General features: G+C 50.9%; 1 protein-coding gene across 3 annotated transcripts in view; it reads right to left on the bottom strand.

The window, feature by feature from the left end:
• LINGO1 (leucine rich repeat and Ig domain containing 1) overlaps positions 1–25,498 on the bottom strand; it is a 152,063-nt gene that overhangs the window by 40,336 nt on the left and 86,229 nt on the right. For 2 of the 3 annotated variants that reach the window (XM_085070974.1, XM_085070975.1), the window contains 2 exons: positions 22,717–22,887; positions 18,230–18,315 (listed from right to left, as the gene is read on the bottom strand). The gene's annotated coding sequence lies outside the window, so the exon portion shown is untranslated. The remainder of the gene's footprint in view (positions 1–18,229; positions 18,316–22,716; positions 22,888–25,498) is intronic. The other variant, XM_085070976.1, reaches the window with a different exon arrangement.

Below are 25,498 nucleotides of genomic sequence, written 5' to 3' on the forward strand. Positions count from 1 at the left end.
TGCCCTGCTGCTGCAGCTCCTGGCAGGGGTTCACTGACCCAGGAGGAACCTGTGCAAGCAGCACAGGGTGTGTGGCAGAGCTGGGAGCCAGCAAGGCCAGCTGCAGACCTGAATGCTGCCCAGCAGAGGCAGGGAGTGATTAAAGCCCCCCTCCCGTTGCTGGTGGCTGGGCTGGCCAAGACGTGCAGGATGGATGCTGCTGTCTAGAGGCAGCAGGGAAGGTTCCCTCAGCATCAGATTTATAGTGAGGCTGTAGATCAATTATCAGCAGCCTCCGACCTTGAAAGCAGAGGCACAGAGGGCTGTAGAGCATCTCCCTCCTTTTTCTGGGCAGAAGTGCCCACACTGGAGGTGATAATCCATTGGAAGGCTGCCAACAGGAGCCCTACAATTCCTAGAGGGGATGCACACACATAAGAGGTTTCCTCACATGCTATACACACACACACACACACACACACACACATACTTCTCCCTCTGGCACCCCTGTACTCTTGTTTTCCTCCTCCTTCATGCACCCAAATACACAGATTGGTCCCAAATCCCAAGCAGGGACAGGAATCCAGCTCCTGAGCCTGTTGCAAAGCAACTGACTGAATTACACAGCACACAAGGAGATGGGCAAAGAGAACCCGCCTTGGCTCTAGCTTCCCTGAATGTGCTGTAGACTCCAGTGAAACCAAATTTTTGAAAGGGTATAGAGTTCCCTGAAGTCCAGGGATATCCCTGATGAAAAGGGGACAACTTGATTTTGCAAAAGGGTAAAAAAAAAAGTCATTTGTTTCAGAAAGCAAGCACTAGCCTTGGTGCCAGCAATGGGCAGCTTCCCCTTCCAAGAGCATGGTGGAAGCACAGAGGTGGGGCATCTTCTTGTATGGACGGTCAGAATGCCATCCCTTCTGCCAGCTGACGGAAGGGATGCTGGCACCCAGCTCCCCCCTCCCTTCTCAACCACTGGGGCCTCAGCTCAGAGGGCTTTCTTTTTTTTTCTCATGGGCAAACAAAGTGGAAAATGAATTCCTTTAGATAGCAAATGAGTTTAATAGAAATGGTGATGGAGTTATGCTGTGCTGGGAATGTTAATCCCATACCCGATGTGGCCGGACTCTCAAGCAAGGCAGTGCGGTAGGAGGAAGGTTACAATTAACAGCAGAAACATGAGGGTTGCACCCACAGAGTGTCCTCAGCTGCTGGTCACACCTCAGCAGGTGTCAGGGGACACCAAGCAGGAGGGGACTCAGCTCTCCTGCCACTCTTCCTCCACCAAGGCCCAAAACACTGAAACAAGTGATGGCATCTCATTGGTCCTTGCCTGTAATTGGAGAATTTTGTATGGTGAAGTACAGAAGAGAAGCGGGAGGGACACAGGGCAGGCTGGGAACTGGCCCTGGCAGAGCCTTCGCTTCCAAAGCCTGGGGCTCCTGGGTCACCAGAGAGAGGGTTTGTATGCAAAGTGGGAAAACCCGCTGTGTGGAGCGCAGCAGCTCTGCCAGCACACAGACAGCTCTGGAGAGCATCCAGATCCACCCTGGGGCAGCTGAGATTTCAATCGAGGTCTTTGTAAACAGAGTAACACAAAAACAAGATATGAATGTCCCTGCTTCTACTGCTCACTGAGAGGTGACCCGAGGCCAAGGCTGAGCACAGCCCCAGGACTGCAGAGCTGACCACAGCACAACACATACCCTGGACTCCCCTTTGGGAGCAGCATCTTAAACAGAGCATGGGACACAAGCTGCTGAAGACACTTGCTGGACCTGCAGCTGCCCTTCCCTCTTAGGCAGACAATGCTACCCCTGCAAACCTTCACCTGGGCACACCTTCCAGCCTCACCTGTCCTGGCACAGACAGGCAACCTCAATCCTCTGCTCCTCCTGCACCAGCCCTGTACTGCTCCAGTCCCAGACCAGGAGTGTGGACAATGAAGGAGGACACCAGGGAGTGCTTCCCTTTCCCTTCAGCTTCTGCTGCCAAGGTGACACGTGTCCGAGTTCAATAAAGCCTTTCAAAGGTGGGCTGGCATTTCTCAGCACATGGGGTTTTTTTACTCATCCTTTTCATCTGGGTAATTTATTCCCTCTTTCCCCAACACAGCTTTAATTGAGTTCACAGCAGGATCTCAGCTCTGGAGCAAAGAACCAAACACCATCAGCTTCCCCAGGCAGGGACCCCACAGAGAGCTACTGGGCAAGTGCTGTGCCTGGCCACATACCTGGCTCCTTGTGTGTTCCACCATGCATCTCCTGCCTCTCTTGGCAGCCCCCCAAGCAGGACAGGAGCCATTTGAGCAGCCTGGACAGTGCAGTTTGGCACAGCCTGGGGCTGGTGACACATAGACCTGGTGAGCCCCAGTTCCCCCCCAGCTCCTGCCACACTGCTCAGGATCAGGCCACTCACAGTCACATTTGCACAGCTACCCACATCACCCCTCTTCCAAGCAGCCGTCCAAGGAGCAGGAGGCTGGGGCAGGACAGCCCCATGCACCAAGGCATGGAGGAGCAGGAGCTGCTGCTGCTTTCCTCTCCACTCAGTCACCAGGAAAAGCCCACGCTTCTGCTGCCAGAGCATATTTGATTCTTCTGCTAACCTGACCTTATTTAGTTCATTGTGAGCCCCCAGGACATTGCAACTGTAACTTAAAAGGAAAAAGAAAAAAAAAATAGCCTAACAAAAACACAAACCTTTCCTCTGATCAATAGTGCAGGCAACTGGAAAAGGTATAATTCAATTTGTCAGCACACAGTTATTAGTTACTGTGATGGAGCCCTTCCTCCCAGCCCCACTTCCCTCAACGCTCCCGACGCTGCTGTCCCTGGGGCAGGGGAGCAGCCCACGATGTGACATGAAGCCAGCAGAGGGCTGAGACCCAGCACAGCCACACAGGAGCTAATGGAGCTGTGACCTGTGAGTTGAGGCTTCACTGCATCTTGGAGATGGAAAAGGCAAGGAGACAGAGATTCCTGTGTTAAAGGCAGTGCTGACTGTGCCTCATCCTTCCATCAGCTTTGCAACTCCCCTCCTCGGGCACACACAGTGTTTAGGGGCTCCTAAACACATCCATCCTCTCCTCTCCTTTCAATGCCACTGGCTCTTCCCAAGTATGTCAGTCCTGCCTTGCTGCACCCCTTTGGGATTCTAGTAAAGCCACATCCATCCTCAGCAAGAACCACCCAGTGGACTGCTCCCGGCAAGTGCTCTAAAGCTCCTCACTTCCCTTTTCCAAGGGGTGGCGGTTGCAGGAGCCAAAACAGGGGAGAGAGCCGCTGTCCCCACAGGGCTCTACTGTGGACCAGCTTGTGGCCAGTGAGAGATCAGCAGGAAGGGGAACATGCCAGGGCATGCATGGCCTCCGAGAAAACCAATTACCACAGGAAACAAAGGGCCAGAGGCCTTGGCGAGCCTTATCACACACCTTCCATGGCTTTCCATCAGCAGTCTAGCCTGAAATTACCTCCCCTTGCTCCTGAGAGCAGTGAAAGTGGAGGGCAAAGATGCAGAGCCATAGGTAGCTGTGAATACCAATGGCTTCTGTGTGTGCTGATCCTCCCTGTCCATCCCTTGGCACAGTGCCTCCTGGACCACTGGTCCCAAGATCCCACCATGGAGCCAAGCATGGCCATCAGCCCCCACAGCACTGCCTGAACCCCTGAGAAAGAGGCACTTCCAGAAACACTTGGCTCAGCTCCCTCCCTGCTCTCCTCCCCCAACTCCTTCACCAGGGAAACCTCCAGATATGCATCCAGAGATGTCTCTTTCCATTTGTTGATGTCGACAGGCATATCACACACACATTCATTATTTAATCTACCTTTGAATTGGGCTAAATAGTTCTAACGATAATTACGGAGCATTTGTATTTATAGAAAACCGTCATGCACGATCCACATCCACACGGATAATGCCGCTGTGATCTATAAATACGTAAGGGATGGTGTGGGAAGGCAGACGACGCTTCCAGTCGCCATGAAATGCAAAATGCACGGATGGCCTTACCACACAGGGAGCTGTTACAGCTCCTCTCCTTTGGATCATGCCACAAACGGAGCTGAGGCACGGCTGAGCAGCCACACGGCATCGCAGGGACAGGGATGGGGGCAGGAGCAGACCTGCCATGGGGCACAGCAAGGCCAGAGCAGTGGCAGACCAGGCACAGGGATGCAGGATGGGGAAGGGATCAAAGGGAGCAGGAGCAGAGAGCTGCCTGGCACAAAGGCTTGGAGCCAGAGTTGGGAAGCAGCACGGAAGGAGAGAAGGGAGAGAGGGAGGATTCGCTGTTCCTCTTCCCACAGCAATAAAAGTTTTACAGCAGTGTAGCCAGCTCTTATGATTTTATTGCCAGCATTACAGAGGTAGAGCTTCTCCAAGCTCCAGCCCCTGGAGTCAAGTTAAGACACAGGAAGCTTGGCTTTCATGAGAAACCAAAGGGAGAGGAGAGAGGCCAGCACTCCTGCCTGTGCAGGAACACTGGGGGATGTGAAAACCCCCAGCTTCAACACCAGACAGCAAATAAAAGGAAGCCAATATTTTAAAATTTACTTGTTTTTAAAATAATCTTATGCCTTTGAAGTGAAGGCACGCAGAGAGCAGGGAGCTGGGCCAGTCCATGATTTGGGAGGACTTGCAAGAGGCAGCATTAGCACTACCTTGGGGAGTCTCTGTGCACATGCCCATGGTTCCAGTCCACTCTCCAGTGCCCTCAAAATCTTTTGGCATGTCTCAGGCTTTAATTCCCCACTGGCCCAGAGCCCCAGCTCAGGTGTGATGCAGAGACACCCCCAATGAGCCATGAAGCCATTTCAAAGGTGAGCTCCAGAAGGGCAGGACCATATGGAATGCTGCTCAGCACCAAACCGGGTACACTGCCTATTCCCACACAGGCACACGCACAAATTACAAGTACTTCTATTGCATTAGTGCCTGGAAATTTCATTCCAGTCATATCCCATTCAGTGAGATACTGCACAGATACAAGACCAAGCAGCATTTTTTTTTTTCCTAGAGAGAAAAGCTGTTTTTCTCTGCATATTGGTTTAAAGCAAACACAGCCAGAGGCTGCACACGCCTGAGTAATGGCCTGTGACCGTGCCAGTGAGGAGGGGAGAGATGGCAGCGCTGTGCCCGGGCTCATTGGCTTTGACATCTCCTTGTGCTGCCCCCACAACGGATCCACCCAGCCCTGCTCTGCAGAGACTATCTTGCACAGGAGGAAGAGTCCAATCCAGGCCCTGGGTTTCTTCAATTTAGAGCTTTGCATCGCCTGTTTCCCATTGCTAATTTATAAGCAAATATTTGGCCATCTGGCAGCCCTGTCCAGCGGGCAGCAAAGCGAACCGCTTGGCTTTGCTGCGGAAAGGGCAAAGCTGACATTAAACTTCTTTCCCCGAATGCTGGGCACCCCCTTCCGACACGGCTTCCACCATTTGGCAAACTGCTCCTCCACCATCTGCCTGGAGAAGTCTCCAAAGGGCATGGAGTCTGCTAAATATAGCAGAGTAGCTTAGCAAACATTTACAGCCAGTCTGAGAAGACTTCTCTCAAACTTACATCTTCCCCGGCCCATCTCCCTTGCCTGTGACGTCACAGGTATCCTTAAACTACCTCTCCATTTTTCAGTCCCATTTCCTCTTTGGAGACTTTCCCTTCCCCATTCCCTTCTCACTACCACTCTTCACCTCTACTTTTACAGTTGATTTCTCCTAACACTTCCCTTCGCGCTCGGAGGAGGGCTCTAGATGATGCCAATGCTCCTTTCCCAGCCCACGGATCCTCAGATGCAGTGGGAGATTGCAAAGCCCGTGGGCTGACTCTGCATTCACTTTTCCAGGACCAACTTCTGCACACAACACCCCAACTCTCAGTGACAGCCCCACACAACTGACATGGGGTGCACTCCATGTCTGCATGGGCTCCCCTCTCTCTGGTGGCCCAGACAGTAACCAGCAGCAGGCTGGTTTTCTCACTCCTTTGTGAAAATCTTCTGCCTCAGTAGCCCATCCTTTGTCTTGACATGGAGTACAGGCAGTGCTTAGCAGTCCCTGCCTCCTTTTTTCCAGGCAGGCACAAGGCCAGCTGCCTCCTCCCTAGCCCAATTTTAACCTTTCCCACCAAGGGCAGGGACCAGGAGCAGTATCTGTCATAGTACCAACTGACCTGCTAAGAATGAGGAAACCTATTGCAGTGTTGGGCTGAAGCACACTTACAGACTTCAAGCAGCTTGATCCCATGCTATCTGTCCCCCAGAGAAGGAAGAGCCATCAACTTGTGTTTTATCATGGCAAACAAACTAACCACCGAGAAAGAAAACAAGCACCCATCATCGTGGGCATGGACAAGCTCAGCAGGAAGACAGCCCTTGCTGCTGTATGGGGCTGTTAACAGTGCAGCACCTGGAGTTTCCTCCTTGGGAAAGCAGAGAAAGGGAAAAAAACCACAAGAAAACAAACCCCTTTAACAATGAACTCTCGTGTTCAGTCATACGTGAAGACAGGAGAAGGGGGGGAGGAGAGAGAGGGAAAAGAAAGGAGGAGAGACAACAGAAGACAGAGTACTATTTCCTCTTCAAATATTTATTTTAAGGTCTGCCTTGGAGTGCTGTTTATTGAGCTATAGAGCCTTGCTGTGCTGCAGCTTGTAGGCTCCTGCTGCACATGTGCCTGGCACTGCTTTAACTGGATGGCGGGAGCCACCAGGAATTCCCACCACCCAGTGCCAGACCCCAGAGGGCAGCTCTCTTTTGGGTCCCTTCACCACCAGGCATCCCACCATGCTCTCCAGCTCTCCATCCAGAGCCCAGCACAAGGCATCTTTACCTCTTTCCAGTGCTGTGCTGGACTGTACCCAGGACCTCAGAACACACAGTTTAGCTCTGACCCTTGCCTTCTGGCCAAGGCACAAGACAGGCTTGGAGCTAGAGCCTTGAACTGGCACTCCTCAGTATTTTGAGCTCCTTCAGTACTCAACACAATGCCCTAAGGGGCAGCAGAGGGGGCCTGCATGGAGATGGGAGATTCTCCAGCCAGTTATTCAGGTGAGCTGAAAATAGTGACCAAAGCAATGTGGCAGTGAGCATCAGCCTGCTGGAAGTGACAGATCTTGGAGGAGAGCCAGAGCTGACATCCTGATCAGAGACAGCAATTAAGAAATTAAGCTATCAGAGAGGCTTTTTGGGAGGGGTGAGTGTCTGTGGTTTGGTCAGATGCCAGAGCAGGTCAATAACATTTGTCCTTCCCACTGCAGATGGAAATCCTCCTCTGCCCCTGATCCTGACATGGTGGCACAGCTCCCACCTCCCACCACACACCATGGAGGAACAGAGAGGAGAACACCAAGACTGCAAAGCAGTGACAGTGGGGAGAGAGGTTGGACAGAAACCACATGAAAAACTCAGATGTGGTAAAACCAGCTTCACCTGCCCCTGAGCTACAACCCCCTAGCTATAGCATTCTGATCCTGAAGCACATCCCTCCTGCAGGGAAGGATGGGTATCTTCAGCAATACTCCCAGAAGAGATACCAGGGGCATTCACCACACAGCCTGCATCCTCCGGGCAAGAGAAACACTGTGAACAAGGACAGCCATGCCCAGGGTATGCTGCCATGGGCCATGCAGTGCTGCACGTGGCGCATCCAGATCAGTCCTTGGGGTGGATAGCAAAAGAACCCCATCCATTCATTATCTCAACCACTACCATCCTTGAAATGATGGGGCCCTATGGGTCTTGGGGAAAGTCCTTCACTCTGCTAGAACCCCTGATTATTCCCATCTCCTGCACAGCTCAGCTCCACACACCAAGTACCAGAAACCAGGACAGGCACAGCACACCTGCTCTGCCAACAAGCTCACAGCCTCTCGCTGGCCGCTAAATTACATGTCTTGAAATGGGAAAAACTGTTTTTCCTTCTCTAAAAGACTGTGCTGGGAACACCACAGAGGGAACCCCAGCTGTGTCACACACCTGAGCGGGATGGACTCATCCCCACACACCTCTCCTTGAGCAGCACACATAGCACTGACACTGCAAAGAGTGTCCTCCCCATCCAAGGTCTCAGCAGCGTTTCTCTGACACCCTCCCAAACCCAGCCTCATGTGTGTGCACATCTGCACTTGCACGCCTGCAGCCACACACAGACAGCTTCCTCTCTGTGCCCAGCCTGAGAAATATTGATTTCTTTCCCCCTGCAATATTTCGCTTGGCTGAGCAGATTCAGAATTGAAGAGTCAGACTCTGCCTAGAGACCAGAACCATATTTAATTCCACGGTTTAAGAAGCCCTGGAGCAGGTTATTCTTATTTTAAACTACTAGTGCATTTAAAAGCAAGTGACATTTCAGGGGGATGGGGTGGGAGATAGCTGGTGGCCTCTGCCTCAGTCCAGCCAGTGCTGGGAAGAGTTTTGCAGCTCCACTGCTGCTGCATCCCCACAGCCCCATCAGCTGCTGTGCCTGTGCCAATGAGAGGCGAGGGGTGGTGGCAAACTCACCAGCAAAGCCCAGGAGACCTGCTTCCATGTCTTTCTAACTGAGGAGAAATGAGGGGAAAAAAAGAGAGTGGAGAAAGGCAAGGTGTGAAAACCTCTGATGAAAATTGCTCAGTGCATTGAGGTTTCAGGATTCATATTGCCTGTTCCTGTACCAGGCTCTGCTCGTGGTACAGTATGGAGCAATTTGCCCTCAATAAGGAGCAGTTTGCTGACAGAGAACAAAGACATGGGGCCTTGGCCAGAGGATGATCCCTCACAGTGCCTGATCATGGAGCAGTGCTGCTGGAGGGCAGAGCCATCCCATCCACCTCCTAGACAAACACACCCTCCTGGCTGCTGGAAAGTCAGCACAGCCAATACCCCCCACAAGAACACAGCCACAGCAGGGAGCTCCATAGGAGATGCAACAGACTTTTAAGGGAGAAGGTGAAATACAATAGCAAAGGCTTGCCCAAAGCACCTGTGAGCCTCTGCCAGGTCCAGGCAGGTGGGCACATATATTACCCCCTTCAAGCCACACAGAGCATGTCTGATACCCAACACAGTGACACAGAAAAGCCAAGTGTCCCCAGGATGAAGGGTCTGGCTCAACAGAAAGGGGTCCAAGTGAGATAAGCCCTGCCAAGGAATGGGTGAAGGTATACTGGCGAAGAGGAAGGGAAACACAGATCCATACACATTGCTCCCTCCTCTCCCCACATCACATCTCCAAGGACTTGCAACACAGGTTCACCCACACAGCTTGTCACCCTGTCCTGGCTGAGGTGGTCTGAGCATGCAAACATTCACCGTCCCCTCTGCCTAAGGCACCATCTCCGGGTCCCTGCAACTTCCAGTCAGCCAGACATCCCCACTGGCCCACAACGTGCCCATGCTCTTCACAGCCTCTAAATAATGGAGATGAAGACACGGGTGCCAGACACCTCAAGGGCGCTCTGGTACATGTTATGCCCATGTGCACACACATGTCACTGAGCAGAAAGAGATCCCTGACGTGACAGTGCTGCTCCCAGGGCCCCTGCAGTGGGCTCAGCTGGGCTGCAGCGAGCTCCCGGGGCGGCTCCTGCTCACGCTGGGAAGGCAGAGCACCGGAGAGCCGCTCCCCTGGCTGTGAGATGAGCCCGGCAGGGCTGTGGTTGGCACCCTGGGAGCTCCAGTTCCGCGGGAGCCGTGATTCACAGCGGGGCGAGCTGCGGGCTCCGGGGGCTGCGGCGGGGCCGGGACAGCTGCGGTCCGGGGAGATGGAGCACCCACCGCAGCAGCCATGCATTAGCTCGCTGCGGTCGGCCCTGACACTGCACCCTCTTAGCTGTGGCATTGTATTTGGACTGAAGCAGACAAGCAGGGGAATGAAAATGGATCCTTTTATATAAGCTCCCTGCACATGCTGTAACAGCTCTTGACATCTTTGCCCAGCTCTGATTCTCGCTGGTGCTCACGTACAGGCCAAGCTGGGATTGCACAGGGATTGAAAACTACTCCCAGCACTGAAAGCATCCACTTGGGCAGTGGGCTGACACCCCACGGGGACACAGGCAGAGGGTGCCTTGCTCAGAAATGGGACAAGAAGCCTGGTTTGGACCTGGTGCTCAGCTGGCTGGTGCCAAAGGTTGGAGGTATTGATGCCGTGGGGCTCCCAGCACAAAGGGGTGTCCCATAGCACCTGCTGGAAGCAGGTCCAGCATAAACTCAAGCTCATCTACCTAGATAATACCAGGCACAGGCAGCCCCAGCAAGACTTGCCAAGTTCAGTACACAATAGGGCCGGGGCTGCTGCAAGTTTGGATGCAAGGAGGTCACATATGGGGGCTGTGTAGGGACCCACCGTGCCTGGGGAAAGAGCTGAGTAAGGAAGAGACAGGAGGAATGGAAGAGCACAATTAGCTGTGGTAAAAGCCAAGGCTGTGAAAGCACATTACCATTAGTGTAATTATTGCAATTATTTTTTCATATTTTTGACAATTCAGTATGAATTAGCTTAAGAAAACATTTTTTGTTAAATGCTGGTGAATCTAAAACATAGAGAAGCAAAATGACATTTCACTTTACATCTGGACATTTCCAAGGATTTACGCTGTTCTCTAAAATAAAAATTAAGGAACTTCCCAAGCAAAGTTTTCTTTCTAAAGGAAAGTAGCAATTACTTCATAGAGAAAACAGCACAATGAAACCCTGGGAACATTATTCTTTTTCTGGTGTTTTTCTGCCCCAAACAAACAATTCAGCAAAACAGAGGTAGGTCTCTGGGGACATGGCTTAGCAGTGGGCTTGGCAGTGGTGGGTTAGTGGTCAATGATCTTAAAAGTATTTTCAAACAATCTTAGAGGTATTTTCCAACCTAAACAAATACTGTGATATCTTGTCCTGATCTGCTGAGACCTGCTGATGACACCAGAGCTACTGACAGCTTTGGCACATGGGTGCAGCTGGCATACCCCTCTTCCTTCCTCCATCCACCAGAGAACCAGCACAGGCAATAAACACCCATAAAGTAATGGCTTTAAAGAACAAAGTGTATATAAGGACAAAGTCAGAATGAATAAAAGAAGGATGTAAAAATAACAAAAAAGGCATTGCAATTAGCTAAACTGTTAAACAAATAAAAAAGGTATTAAATAAAGTTTCCTGAATGTCGAGTTGACACAGTTTTTTTACGTTCAGGCAAGGAAATGAGTCCCTTGAGTAAATCTCCCTGCTCCAGGGCTGGGCATTAAAGGCTTTCTGGTGGATGTTGTCAGCTGAGGTCCCTTTGATCTGGGCTGCTGGATGCAGCTCTCATCTCCCAGCCAGCGTAAGCCCTGAACACAACCCCTTCTCCCACATCCACACTCCAGGGACAGCACTGCAGGGCTGGCCAAAGCCAGGGCTCCATAGGGACAGGGGAGCTGAGCCTCTCCAACGCCACCAAAATGTCCCCAGTGGGTCTTTTTATCAGGGTGCCTTTACATGGTTTGCCATCTCTCCTCCAAGTAGGACAAAGCAGCAGGGCTGCTCTCTGTCACACCTCCACTTTCACCTCTCCCGCAGGCACCAGCAGCAATTTTCCCTCTCTGGGGAAAGCAGCTTTCTTTAGCAGCATGTTACCTGTCAAAGGCTCTTCCCTCAGTGCCTCCTGAAGCGAGTGAAACCTTTATTTTTGGGAATGAGGTGAATGCTCCCTCCTGTGGCAAACAGTGCCAGCCCCGCTCCCTGGTGTGAGAAGCCCCAAAAGTGGCCTGGTTCCCTGACTCCCTGGACCTACAGAACAAACATCCAGCTGCTCAGAAGCACCACACAGGCTGGTGACATTATTTCCTGCGTGCAAGGTCATTTATGGGAGATAACTATGGATCCAGAGATGTTTATACATATGTATGTATTTCTGTAATTCTCCTGTGCTTTGTATATAATAATAAATATATAACCCAGGAACTTAACCAGTGAGGTACCGACAAAGCCATCAAACGAAGCAATTTGTCTCAGACAATTGCCTGAGCTGCCTCCAATGTCGCTGTCTCGCCACTGACAGTAAGAGGCTCTTAAGTGTCCTGAAATTGTACTGCGAGCTCCCCAACGCTCTCACCTCCGCCTTCCTTCCTCTCCCTCCAGCTCCTTCCCGTGTTTCTCCAGCAAAACACTTTCTTACGCAAATAAACACGCAGGGAGGCACAAAAGGCATTTTGTCTAGGATTTCAACACAACTACGTATTTCTCATTCAAATATTCAGCTGTATCCTTCAGAGATCAAAAGCATAGCACTGAAACGAGGCAAAGCACGAACATCCCAAGCCAATAGCTCAAGCTTCCCTTTCATTCCTGTTCTGGCTGAGGAAGCTGAGGAGAAATCCATCACCACAGTGGCTCCCAGGTGTCTCAGGCCCAGGACGCCTGTGCACACAGGTACAACTCTGTCACATCACCCATCTCTGCACAGAGCCCTGCACTGCCATTAATGGCCATTAAAGCCTTTATGAGCACTTCCTTTACAACCAGCAGGTGACCTGTGTGCTGTGAGGTCTCCAGGGAGGTGCAAGCTGGGGCAGGCACAGCCTGGACCAGCTGGAGAAAGCTCGATGCTCCCAGATACCAGGAGTGGGGTCTGGCCCAGGGAAGGGTCACCCTGTGCTGCACCAGCACCCAGGGCAGCCATGACTCGCTGCACAGCATCCTCCAGCACAACCAGCACTGAGGCATCCCTGCCACCTCCACACAGTGGAGTATAAAGAGAGGATGAATGGATGAAGTAGTGCAACCCTGCCCCAAAACATGCCCACAAGCCCCTCCTGCACCCCTACCTTTTAGCCAGAAACTACACTGGTACTGCACCACAGGCTCAGGTTTGTTAACAGGGACCAGCTTCCCTGCACAGCCACCTCCATCACTGCAGCCCACCTTCCATCCCAAACAGCTTTTCCTCATGGGAACGTGTTGGGGCAACAGGGCTGAGCCCCAGAAGCTGCTCACAGCTCTCCTTACCTCAGTGAGGATGGTGCTCAGCAGGAGCCATGGGCTCAGGCACGTTCACTGTATAATATATGAACTCGTACCAGTTTTATAAGCCCCTCCTGGCTCAAATCACATTGTAATTCTGGACAGTCTTAAATTCATTTAAATCCTAATAAAAACACCGCCCTGCATTTGCATTCGCTGCTTGCAGATCCCTGTGGCTGCTGTGACAGCGGTTCCTGTGGAATCAGTAATGCTCAGATGCTGCACACCGGAAGCCATCCCTCACAGGAGAAGTCAGGACACACACTTAACAGGACAATTAAAAACACAGATGCAGAAAATGGACCTCCAGACAGATTGAGGATGATTGACAGAACAGTTGTGTGTCAGTGTGTTTCACAGTAACACAGGAGAGCAGCAGCACCAGTGTGGAAACCTCAGTGTCCCACCTCCTCCGGGATCCCAGAGGAGATGCAGGCCAGGTATGTGGACACATAGGCACAAGGCACCAGCAGACAGCACCGTGAGGGTTTAAAACAGAGCACAGAATAGCTAATGAAGCGCCAGCAAACAAGGCTGCAGGTGCTGTGGGAAGTGTGTGCATGAACCACACAGGTACCCTGGGGCAGGTGGGGACAGACCCAGCCCTGGTTCTCCACGCATCCCAGTGTACTGGAGACAAGGGGGTGTTGCTACCAATTTGGGGGCACATCACACCCTGGGGAGGGCACTGGGGCTGCATCTCAGCACATCCTCCACCCCAGGGCTTCTGGCACAAAGCACCAGTCTTGTACTTCCCTCCTAGATACAGACCAGCTGTGCCAGAAGATGCAGTGAGGGGCTGGTTAATGGTAGCTCCATGAGGCCGAGCTCACCTTGCCAAGCCCACACAGCTCTCCCACCCCACCACAGACACAGCAGTGCTGACTCAGGCCCTACCCATGGTCTCCTTCCCCAGCTCTGCTGCCCCACTGCTCCCTGCTCCACAGCCTCTTGTTTCTTCTCCAGGTTCAGCTTCATTCCCATCCCTCCACCCCACTCGCCCTCCTCGGCACTTGTCCAGTGCTTTATGCCTGCCTGGTTTTGGCAGTGACATTAATAGGCTCCCCAGAAACAGTGAGATTATGAGCTATACCCATCCAGCCACAGAAATACTAATTATTAGTAACTGTATGAGATAAATGGAAATATAAATGATGCAAGTCAATATTATTGCCTTCTTTGTTCCTGTTTGTTTTATTTGTAGATGAAAGGACCACTCAGGCCGTCTCCCCAGGATGTGGCCGGGAGCTGGAACAGCTCCTCTTGGCAGGCTCATCCAGAGCTGTGCTCCGATAAGAAATCATACTGCACACATGCTTGCAAAGGGCTCTCTAAATCAGCAGCCCTCAAAAGCAGGCATTGTCTTTGATTGATTCATAAAACTGGAGCTGTTTCCATTCCCTGCTCCAGAACCAGGCAAGGGAGGATTTAGGGAAGGGAGAAGGTGTAGTGTGGGTGGAAGTGATTAATTGTGGAACATGGCATGGCACTGGGAACACTCCACAGTTTGGCTGGGTTTGATGCTCACGCCTTCATCCTCCTCACATGGTGGTTTAGGCACCAAGATGGGAACCAAGGACCCCTCCCAGGATCTGACAGAGATTCTCAAGCAAGTCCCAGGGCCCTGCTGTGGCCAGGCGAGCACTTACAACATCAACATTGCCTTAATCAGCAACTCTGCTCCCTCTGCACGTTCTGAGTCAGAGCTGCTGATTTTGGTGACAAGAGACTTTTTTTTTTAAGCCCTATTAGCCTCGCAGAGCTAACACAGCTAAGAGCAAGTGAATGGGATGCTAATTTTGGATCACACCTAACAGCACTGGGAAAGCACTTCCTGGAGCAGCCTCTCTCAACAGGCAAGCCACGTGCTCCCCACAGGCACGGGAGGCAGGACACAGCCAGGAGAGAGCTGTGGGATGCACCAGGGACATTTTTTTGTTCCTAATACACCCTAATATGTCTGATGCCCAAGCTCTCAGTCCATCACCAGCAAATACTCATGGGAACAAACCAGCCTTCTGACTCCCAACTCACCCCTCTCCACTGCCAAAGCAGTGATCACCTCCCTGCAGCGAACACAAACCATGCCAGCCCCTCAGTGCTAACCAGGACAAACATGCCTGCTGCCTCTCTCTCAGTGCAATGAGATCAGAAGTGGAAGCCTTGCAGGAGTAATTAGAACAGTCTTTAAAAAGCAGTCAGCCCATCCTGAATATTTCATGGAAGGTAACCTTTTTTTAAAAAAAGCTACTTTAAAACCCCTCCTTGCCCCTTAGTGCATGTCAGGGTGCAATTAAGCAGAATGTATCAGCACATAAACCCAAAGAAACAAACTGCCATGCACGCCCACCTCCATTCTTGCTTCTTCCCTGTGGTTAACATTGATGTGACATCCCAAAGCTGTGTGTACAATATAATCTCCCACCCCAAGACAAGGCAGAGCTGGCTCAACTGCTAGAAAACCTCAGAAGTCTCCCAGTCTCACAAACACAGTGCCCAGATTCCTGCCACTAACAGTCCCTGATGGTTCCCACCAAAGCTCACAGGTACTGTAAAGTCCTGAGCACCAGGCACTCTGCATGAGATCCCACCAGTGGGCTCTGCAGAGCTGCTGGACCATGGTGGTGGCATCCAGCTTTGCCCCATGGGCCAGCAAATTCACTCATGGTACCACCCTTGGGCTGGGCAGCCTGGCTCCCTGCATGGCTGAGTAGATTTCTGCACAATTAGTATTTCTTTTAACAGCAGAAAAATATCTTAATAGCTTTGTCAGCCCTCAGAGGGAGATGTTTGAAAAGAGATCTGTTTTAATCCAGAGAGCCAGGTGGGAACCAGGTAAGGCATAAAACAGAAATTCAGGGCTTCCCTTGGCACTGCTGGGGTGAAGAAGCCAACCCCTCAAAAGAGGCCACAGACACCTCTGTCTGTGACATTCCTTCCTCCAGCCCAGTTCTATCTCTCAGCTCTCCCTTTAACCACAGCATTTGGGCCACCTGAAGACAAGAGTGGCCCTGGCGTCCCCACTGTCCCTGGGGACAGCCCCAGCGCTGCTGCCACCCCTACATGTCCCCCCTCCTTTGGACACCAGGCTTTTGATGTAACCCTGATGCTGAAAACTTGCTTTTCAATAATGAAAATCCAAGACACTCCACAGGGACTTAGTGGAAACCCTACTGCAAGTCTGTGGCCACATCACCAGAGCTAGCAACACTGGAGAGGACAGGGAAGATTTTTTGGGAGCATTTATGGCACATGCATTCGGAGAGGAAGAGAAACATCCCTCAGAAACCACAACAGTTCAAAGATCTGCTCAGTTTAAACACTAAAAATTCATGCATTAAAAATCCACTCAGGCTCAGAACTAAATAAAGCCTCTGACCACATCATCCAGCCCAAGGTTTGCAGGCTCCTTGTGGAGAGGGCTTATGTGCCTGCTGGATGCTCAGGCTGAGATCCCTGCTCCCAGCACCACATCCTGCTGCCCTCCAAGCTTTTGGGCAGGGCGAGGGTCTGTGGGGTGTTTGGGACTCCAGTTGTGCCTGGCTGCCCTGTCTCGCACTACTTAGTGGACAGAGCAGCCTGAGGAACTGACCACACCCCCCTCCATTATCCCAAATTCCCTAGGCAGTAACCTTTCTCCTTTTCTCAAAGGAAAAAGCAGAAGGCAAACTAAAACCACCTTATTTTCTAAATACTGTTCTTAGGAAAAACCTTCAGTTTTTGCAAAGAGCACTCTGAAAGAAAATACCCAAATCCAAACACAGAGCAGATGGCTCTTGGTGCTTATATTTTCAGGGAGGACTTTAACCAGCAGGATCATTTCCCAGCAGAATTTTGTTTTAAGAGAAAATCGCTAAGAATAAATGCACTTCAGAGCTTGCTGTTGAAAAGATATTTTGACAGAAAACTGCTATTTCCATGGTCTCTCCATTTGCTCTGTCAGCCCTGACACAGTGGGAGCTCCTCCTCAGAGCATCCTTCACACACAGCTTTTCCCAGGGTCCAATCCACACACAGCACCTGCAGGAGCAGGGAGGAACAGGTGTCTGGGCTCATTCCTGACTACCATAAAACGGGAAACAGCAACAAGAAGCTACAAATACCTCCGTGCAAAGCTGGAAATGCCTCTCCACAGGCTTCTCTCATGCAGGAATGTGAGGACAGGTCCCTCTTTTGCATGCACCAGGTTGAGCCTATGCAGCCTGCTCTTTGCTTTCAGCAAAGAACACAACATAACGGAGAAATTACACATCTGAGTGTGAAAGAGTTCTGCCTCACTGTTTTGATTGCCTTTTCCCTGAAGCAGGCATGGAACACTGCCCTTGGGCAGCTCCAAGTGAGCCCCTGCACTCTGCTCCAGGTAGAAGTGTCCCTCCCAGTGGTGCCACTCCTGCCAAGCAGAGATCCCAGCACACTCCTCCATTTCCTACTACCTTGGACAACATCCAGTTTCAACAAACCCTCCCCCAGCTGTGACAGATGAAAGATGTTTGAATCATCCTAATTTTTTTTTCATTAGGAAACCAAATTCTGCTCTTCACCAAGAGATCCTTTTTATTCTCTCTCGAGGACTGACATCCTGGGAAATTGCCTCAACCCAGTCAGCTCTGATGTTTGCTGTCTCACGCATCTCCTGCATCAGGCTGACAGCTCACAGACTTCAGCTGAGGATGTGGATGTGCAGAACAAGCTGAAACCTACTCCTGTCTCTTTTAAGTGTCCCAGCTAGAGCGCTGGGAGGAGGCTGAGCCAGGGCAGAGTGTGCAGGAGCTGTGCAACAGGAATAGAGACATCTTGACAAACATTGCTTTTTGAGGACCCTCTCGCCTGCCCTCTCCTGGAAGCTGAAACCACTCCTGCCCAGCATTCCCAAGCTGCAGCATCTGACTGTCCACACTGGATCACTTCACATGGGCAGTGTTTGTCCCTCCCTGATGTAACATGAGTTGGAGCAAACCCATCTAAGCAGAGCCACCCAACCCCATCACAAAGCCCTTTCTCAGAAGTGCCACCATCAAAATATTAATTTTAGATTCCTGGTAAAACACTCCCTTGTGCAAGCATGATGGATTGAACATTTCCTCCTGCCCCAGATCCTAGTTGGAAGCTACACTGCCTTACCCCCACCAGGAGGGCTGGGAAGCCACCCTGGACTACAGGGGAAGGAAAAGGCATTTTTACCACACTTTTGGAAATGGAAACCAGTCCAATCCTGGACGCAGCACAACAAATGCATGTGAGTTTCATATACATCAACACTGCGAGCTCAAGCGCACCTACCTGGGTCAGATGAAGGCAGGATGCTGGGGAATCAGATGCCAGGGGTGCACTGGGCTTTGGCCTCTCCTCTGCTTTCCACTCATGCACTGTGGGCAATATGAAACCAAAATCAGGGCTTTAAACCTGGCATTTGACAAGTGAGCAGGAGAGAAATTAAAAAGTTGTGAATGCTTTTTCCTCTCTCCCTCACAAAACTGAGCTCAGGCAAGCTTAATCTTCATCTGAGCTGATATTTAAAAGTTATAAATCAGGCTGTAACAGACAGAAAAACACAACTACCAAAATTTAGTGGCCCCACTGCTGGAAGGCCCAAAATGAACTGCTTAAGAGAGCCATTTTCCCACGGAAATAGAGCAGGTCTGTACTTAGTAGAGCATTGATCTGCTGACAGCTACCAGGACAGATTTGGGCCAGAGCACTTGGGAATCATTTGCAGTGATCTCTGAAGAAGCACATGCATGCAAAACCCCTTGGAAAAACACTGTTGTAAGGCAGTACTGCAGCTGACTATGAGTCTGGATATCGCTCAATGGTCAGCACAGGCTTACACCTCCTTCCACAAGCCTCCCCAGGCAACTCAGCCCCTGGGTGCATCCCTGGAATCGAACCAAATGCTTCACAGAGGACAGGAATTGCAAAACATCACCAGAGTGCCAAGCTGCAAAAAGGCTCTCGCAGCTCAGGACTCCAGCAATGAGGCAGGAGGCTCAGACTGGGGGACACTGCATCCCACAGGCCCTGGGGGCTTGAGGGCTCTCCCATAGCTGTACTGGGATTTGGAGATGCTGTGTTACAGCCAAGGTCAGCCCAAAACACTGTCACAAGTCCTGGGGGAAACAGGCTGGGCCCTGAGAGATGCCAGGAGCTCGGTCCAGCTGAGGGGTGCACAGGCTGCCAGCACCAGGATGCCCCAATTTACCCAACCTGGGTCTCCCTCCCGCTGCCACCACAGCCAAGGCATGTGCTGGAGATAGGGGAGCTCAGCTGCAACCCTCCTGCAGGTGTGGAAAGAAGTGCCCCACATTCACCTCTTCTCCTGACAGAAACCATTTCCCATCACAATTTTTGCTGTTCCAGGAGGTGAGGTCAAAGCAGGGGGATATATTCCTCCTTTCTTGGCATAAAAAGCAATTTCTCTGAACCCTGAGCCACTCCACAAACAGGGGGGCACAGACTCAGTGAGGTATGAACACTGCTGGAGGGGCTCCAGTCCCACATGGGACTCTCTCTTCCCAGCACAGGAACACAGTGTTGGGCTGGCCAGAAGCCTTTCCCTTGCCCATTAGCTTTCCTGAAGCAGTTATCACCCCAGTTTACCTAAGAAAAGCTAAAGCATCATATTTCTAGAGGTGTTGAGTGCCCTTGGCACTCACTGGCTTCAAATCCATGTGTTGCTGCCCCAGCCCTTGGCTAATTCTCACCATCACAAGGCCCCCACATCAGCAGATGACTTGGCAGACACGTGGGGCAGAGAGAGCACAGGTGAGGGAGATGCAGTGCTTGCTCACCTGCCCAGCCCCCTTATACACACAGCTCCTGCACAGACAGGATCTGTAACACCGATTAATGGTTTCTTGTTTTTGAGGGGATTGTTTGTGTTACTGTCTACTCCTCTTTATGAACTCATACATTAGCAGTTCTAACAACAATCCCCAAAGCTACCAAAAAAAAAAACCTTCTGTGTAAAAACTGGGAGCACATCAATGCCTTTGCTTTAGGGGAACAGAACCTGCCCAATCATGCTTCAAAGGACATCTGAGGTCCTAACATTGCTCAAGAGCCTGCAGAAGGCATTGGAGAAATGGGAAATTACTTATTTGGTTTATTTTTTGCTTTCACACATCGCTTATTTTAAAAGACTAAAAACATGTTTATGAGTTTAACATATTTAAATGGATCAAAATCTGTTCAGCAAAGATGGAAAACAACTCTCCCACCCCAAACTTCTTGTGGGCTGGAATCTGCTTTTCAATCTTCCACCCACAGCAAATATTTCAAATCCGTTTTTAAACTGAAAGGCTGGGGACAGATCAGGGAGAGGACCTGTGTGGGGGGCTGTGCCACTGCTCTCCTCATCATCACCCCAAGCACCCCTTACCTAGAGTCACTCAGGGACACCTGGGCAAGGGATCAACTAGGAACAGGGGACAATACAGGATCTGTGTGTGGGGAGAGCATCCAGGGAAGATAAAATGAGAAGCTTTCCTTCCTCCTCCTCTTCCATCAGCAGCTTTCCACGAGGAGGATCAATGCAGCCCACTGTAACTGCACCGTTGTTCCATTTTTAATTAATGAAAGAAAAAACTAATCATTGAATTAAACTTCTCATTACTCCAGCTGAATACCCTCTAAATAAATTTAATTACAGTACGAATTGGGTTTCTCCCTGCCTGTTTCATTAGCTACTGATAAAGATGGAGGGAGGGGGGAAGAGAGGGAGAAATGAAAACAGAGAAAGAGAATGGAAGGTGGGAATACTAAATGCAAACCCAGAGGTACATGATTCAGATGGTTTCAGGGGCTTCCAGTAAGGGTCTGGGGAAAGACCTTCACAAAGCAGGCTGGAGGGATTCCTTGTGGGATAAACCCCCAGGAACAAGGTCCTACCACCCTCTCCAGCATTGCCACTCACACACCCTGGGGGCATGGCCACCTGTAAAACAGCCAACGGAGGTTTAGGCACCATCAGCTCCCCTCCAAACAAGGGCAAACACTGATTTCAGACCTGCAGCAACCCTGATCCCTTCTGATCTCACGTACCTCTGAACAGCCTATTTTTTTCCTCTGCAACAAAGGCAGCAACCCTACAACACTTCAGCAGGGAGCCAGTGCTGACAGAAGCATGGGAGCACATGCAAACATATCTCAAACACCTGCTGTCCCACCACGCTCCCAGACACCTGCCTGGAATGCTGTGTTTGAAGCCTTCCTGCTGGAGTGGGAGTCCTGCACGCCCAGGCTGCAGGGAGCCAGGATGTGCCAGCAGCACACTCCTCCCAGGAAATCGGTGCAGGATATCTTCCCGCAGCCCCGCCTGTTGTTGCACAGATTTTGTTTATGGCATGGTTTTGGGGCTCCCCTATTCCCCTCCTACGATTCAGCCCTCCCTTCCTCCTTCCTGACAAAGGGCATGAGCCAGCACAGCCCCACACCAAGGAGTCCAGCAGCCCCCATCAAGCACAGCTCCCTTCCAACACTTGCCTCCACATCCACCAGTTCTATGTAACTGGATAAGGTCATATTTGGGATAGACTGGAGGTGGAGAGGGTGTGGAAAATGAAAAGCTCAGCTGCTTTCTCCAATTAGGCAGTTTCAACTGAGCTGGGTGGCAGAAGTGCTACCCAGGTGCTGGCAGTGATGGGTTTTGGGACACATGGTCAGATCATCTCCTTGTTGCCATTAGGGGGCCAAGAGGAGCCCATGCAGCTTCCCCTGCAGCCCCACAGCAAGGGCTTTGTTCTCCCCCAGTCCCTTCCTGCTCTCCTCCATCCCCAGAGTGGTTTCTCCTGTGCAAAGAGAGCAAAGAGAGCTGCAAAAACCTTCTGGGGATTCCAGAAGGTCCCTTCTGTATCACATTCATCTCCCCAAACTGGACTTTCTCAAACACCAGATGGAGAAAACAGATAGCAGGCACAGATGCTGCTCTGCAGCAGGGAGGGAATGGCACTGGGTGAGGCCTGCCATACACCTCTGGCACCCAGCACAGGTCTGGACACCAGGGCCACCCCCACAGCCTGGGAGGATGCTGGCTCCAGGTGGGCTCAGCACAGCAAGCTCTCCTCTCCAGCACACGCTTTCTGCCGAAGCTAAAATTGGCTCCCACAGGCTCCTGCCATCACCAAAAGTCACTGGTACAGCATGTTCTGCCACCACAGGCTCTTCCCAAGCTCCCACTCAAAAACCCCCAACACTGCGTGCCACAGGCCCCACAGCTCCCTCTCCCTCACATGCTTGTCTTTTGTCCTGGTGATTAAACGAAGAAAAGAAAGCAATTCAGGATGACCAAAGTAATTTTTTTCTTTGCCAAATTTTAAAGCCCCAGTAATAATCTGGGGCTGAATGAAACATTTTGTTTGGGCTGAAGTGAAGCTTTCATTTTGTTTGTAGGTGGCTTCCCCCCCACACTGAAAAAAAAACCCCTAGAAAAAATTCAAAATGAAATGTCATCTCGAAACAGATGGCTGAAAGGTTTCATTTTGAAAATGTCAAAATCAAACTTTTCAGTGTTTCACTTTTTTTTTCCCAGCCAAAGCCACTTGCTAAATACAACCTGAATTCGTGAGCTGAGTCTGTTGACTGAACCTGAATTTTTTTGGTGCATAAGCTGTTCCCTCAGAGCCTTTTTTTGCAGGCCTGCACACACACCGCCACACTGTGACCCCACTGTGGCCGGGGGACGCACATGGAGTCAATGGGAACACCGACCTGGAGCACGTCCTTCTCCGGGGAAGTGTACTGGGAAAGGAAAGTGAAAGGCCAGGACTTACCGTGGCAGCAGCTCTCTGCAGCTCCACTGTGGGGGCTGGCGGGGAGTCCCGTGCAGCAGGGGCAGAGCCGGGTGCTGCAGTCCCGGGCACAAGGGACAGGATGGTCCTGCCTGTCTCATGGGACCCCAGTGCAGAGCAGGGGGCACCTGGCTCAGCCCCAGACACACAGCCCTGCAAGACAGGAGGGAGGGGACAGTGTGAAGAGGTGTTGAGGGACCTGCCCTCTCCCACCACTGGCCATCGGTCACTGCATGGAGCCAACCCCACGGCAGAATGGGCTTTGGCCACCTTGCTCCAAGGAGGGATGATGTTCATCCCAAAACTGGTCAAAACTAGATCCCAGGGATGAGGTCTAACTACCAGGTTGGTGCTGATCAGATCTTACCAACAGCAAATCCCACAGCCTCTCTCCCATGGCCTGGGTGCCAGTCTCCATCATTGCCTGGTGCCAGCACCACTGCCAGGTGACTCCATCCCCACTCACAGATGTCTGGGTGACAATGTGATGATGGAGGGCAACCACACACAAAGCTCCCACTCACAGCAAGCAGGAATCAGGTTTTGATTGCCAAGTTCAACAGTCCAAGAGTTTTCAAGCACATTTACAGCACCTCTAAATTCTGCCTTGAATTTGGGGCCTCAACACACAGAAGGGGAATGGAAGTATTTTAAATCTGCTTTACATCTGCCATTGATTCTCAAAGAGTGACAAGATTCCCAGGGTACACTGACAGATGCAAAACAGGCCAGATTCAGGAGGGTGCTCTCAAAAACCTATCCCAAAGCTTTAATCCAACACAAAATCAGTTATAAAAGCCTGGTTTACCCTCCACAAGAAGCTGGCTAAGGAAATCACATGCCACAAAACCCTATGAAAGCAGGAATAGATACCTAAACCCAAAATTCACCGGAGTTCAGGTTAGAAACTTGAAGGTTTATTTTCTTTTCCTTTTCACCTCTGGTTCACCTCAGGGGCAGCAGCACAGATGCTGCAGGACCATCACCCTTCTAGCATGATCACAAACCACAAAATGCTGAGGCTGGTGTTGGAAAACCTGTTTGTAGGAGATCACCCACCTGATAACTCCCTGAAAGAGGATTAGATGCAGCTTAGACTAAGCATCTCAACAGTATCAACCTATAAGAAGATGCTCAGCCGTTGCCACTGCTAAGGTAACATGGAGACGGATTTATCCACTGAGAGAGAAAATCTTACTTCTGAGAGCCTCTCTCATCATGGACAGGGGAATTTGCCGGGTCCTTGGCTCTGTGTCCACAGGAGCAGGAGCCTGCTGGACGGACTCACATGGAACAAGACCCAGACTGGCTCCAAACTCAAACCTCCTCCCAAGTTCAGGGGGCGGCAATCGGAAATTAAGCCCATCTGTTCCTAAAACATTGCACTCGTGGAGAGGTGAGAAGGATGAGAATCTGAGCTCAAAAGAAGCTAAAAGCACAGAGAGACAGAGTTGTCTGTCAGGGGAAAGATGCTCTGTCTTGGACTCACCACTGCAATGAGTTTGTAGATCTCAGCCCAGGCCTCAACTAAATCTTTTGAGCAAGGGAGGTGCTGCCAGCACCATGTGGGTCCCCTGCACCAGCCCACCCTGGAAAAGGCAGCTGAAGTGCCCCAAATCTCACGGAAAAAACTGCAAACAAGGGAAGATTAGATTACACATTAGGAAGGAATCCTCCCCTGTGGGGGTGGGGAGGTCCTGGCACAGATTGCCCAGAGAAGCTGTGGCTGCCCCCATCCCTGGGAGTGTCCAAGGCCAGGTTGGACAGGGCTTGGAGTAACCTGGGATAGTGGAAGGTGTCCCTGTCCATGGCAGGAGGCTGGGACAAGGTGGCCTTGAAGGTCCATTCAAACCCAAAACATCCTGTGATTCTACAAAGGAAGGGAAACTGAGGCAGGTGCCAGGGGTACGAGGAACTACCACAGCCAAACCCACCAGCACCAATCCCGGTCTGGAAAACTGGCCTTGTCATGCACAATGGTTTCACAAAGAGTATTAAGCGATCCATCAGCATTAAAGCCACCAGGTTTTATGTATTTGAAAGGAAACACTGCCTTTTTTTCTCCCTCTGAGCCCACTTTTCATTTTAAGTCTCCTCATTTCTTTTCTACCCCAAATCTAAACCAACCCTGCTGTCAGGGCCTTGCATTTGTGCCACGTTCACTCAAACAATTTTAAACCAAACATCCACATTTTCCTCTTCTCTCTTGAAATAATGATTCTAAACCTGGAAACCTTTTTTTCTTTTTTTTGCCCAGTTCCTGCTAAAAGCCAGGACAGCAGGGTGTTGGCTGGGAGCAGAGGCATGAGAAGTAGCAGCCAGGTGGGATTCGGAAGTGCTGCCTCCAAAGCACCTCTTGGTTCCAGGATGTTCAAAAAAGCAATTTTTTTGCACATCCTTTATCCCTGAGAGATGGAAATAACAAGTGAGCAGAATAGGATCAGGCATGGGGAGACAGAGGGATATTTAAAAATTCGTTCTGAGCACCACTCAGGTTACCCAGGGTCAGGGCAGCAAAAGAGACAAGTGATGATTCCTCCAGCATCAGGAACAGGGAAGGAGTACCTGGTCCCTTCATGCTTCAAGTAGTAAAAATTCAGATTTAGCAAAGAGTATTTATGAGTATTGAGAGGAAAAAAAAAATCCATGCCACAGGGAATAACAAGGCTTTCTTGCGGCTGGCAGCTGAACAGAATAAATCTATCCACTGAGTATAAATTGTTTAAGCAAAAAATCCCTCTCAACTGGAATATTTTGCAAGAAA

This window comes from Lichenostomus cassidix, chromosome 10, assembly GCF_008360975.1.
Source record: "Lichenostomus cassidix isolate B80296 chromosome 10, HeHo_3.0, whole genome shotgun sequence".
In the NCBI taxonomy this organism is placed as follows: domain Eukaryota; kingdom Metazoa; phylum Chordata; class Aves; order Passeriformes; family Meliphagidae; genus Lichenostomus; species Lichenostomus cassidix.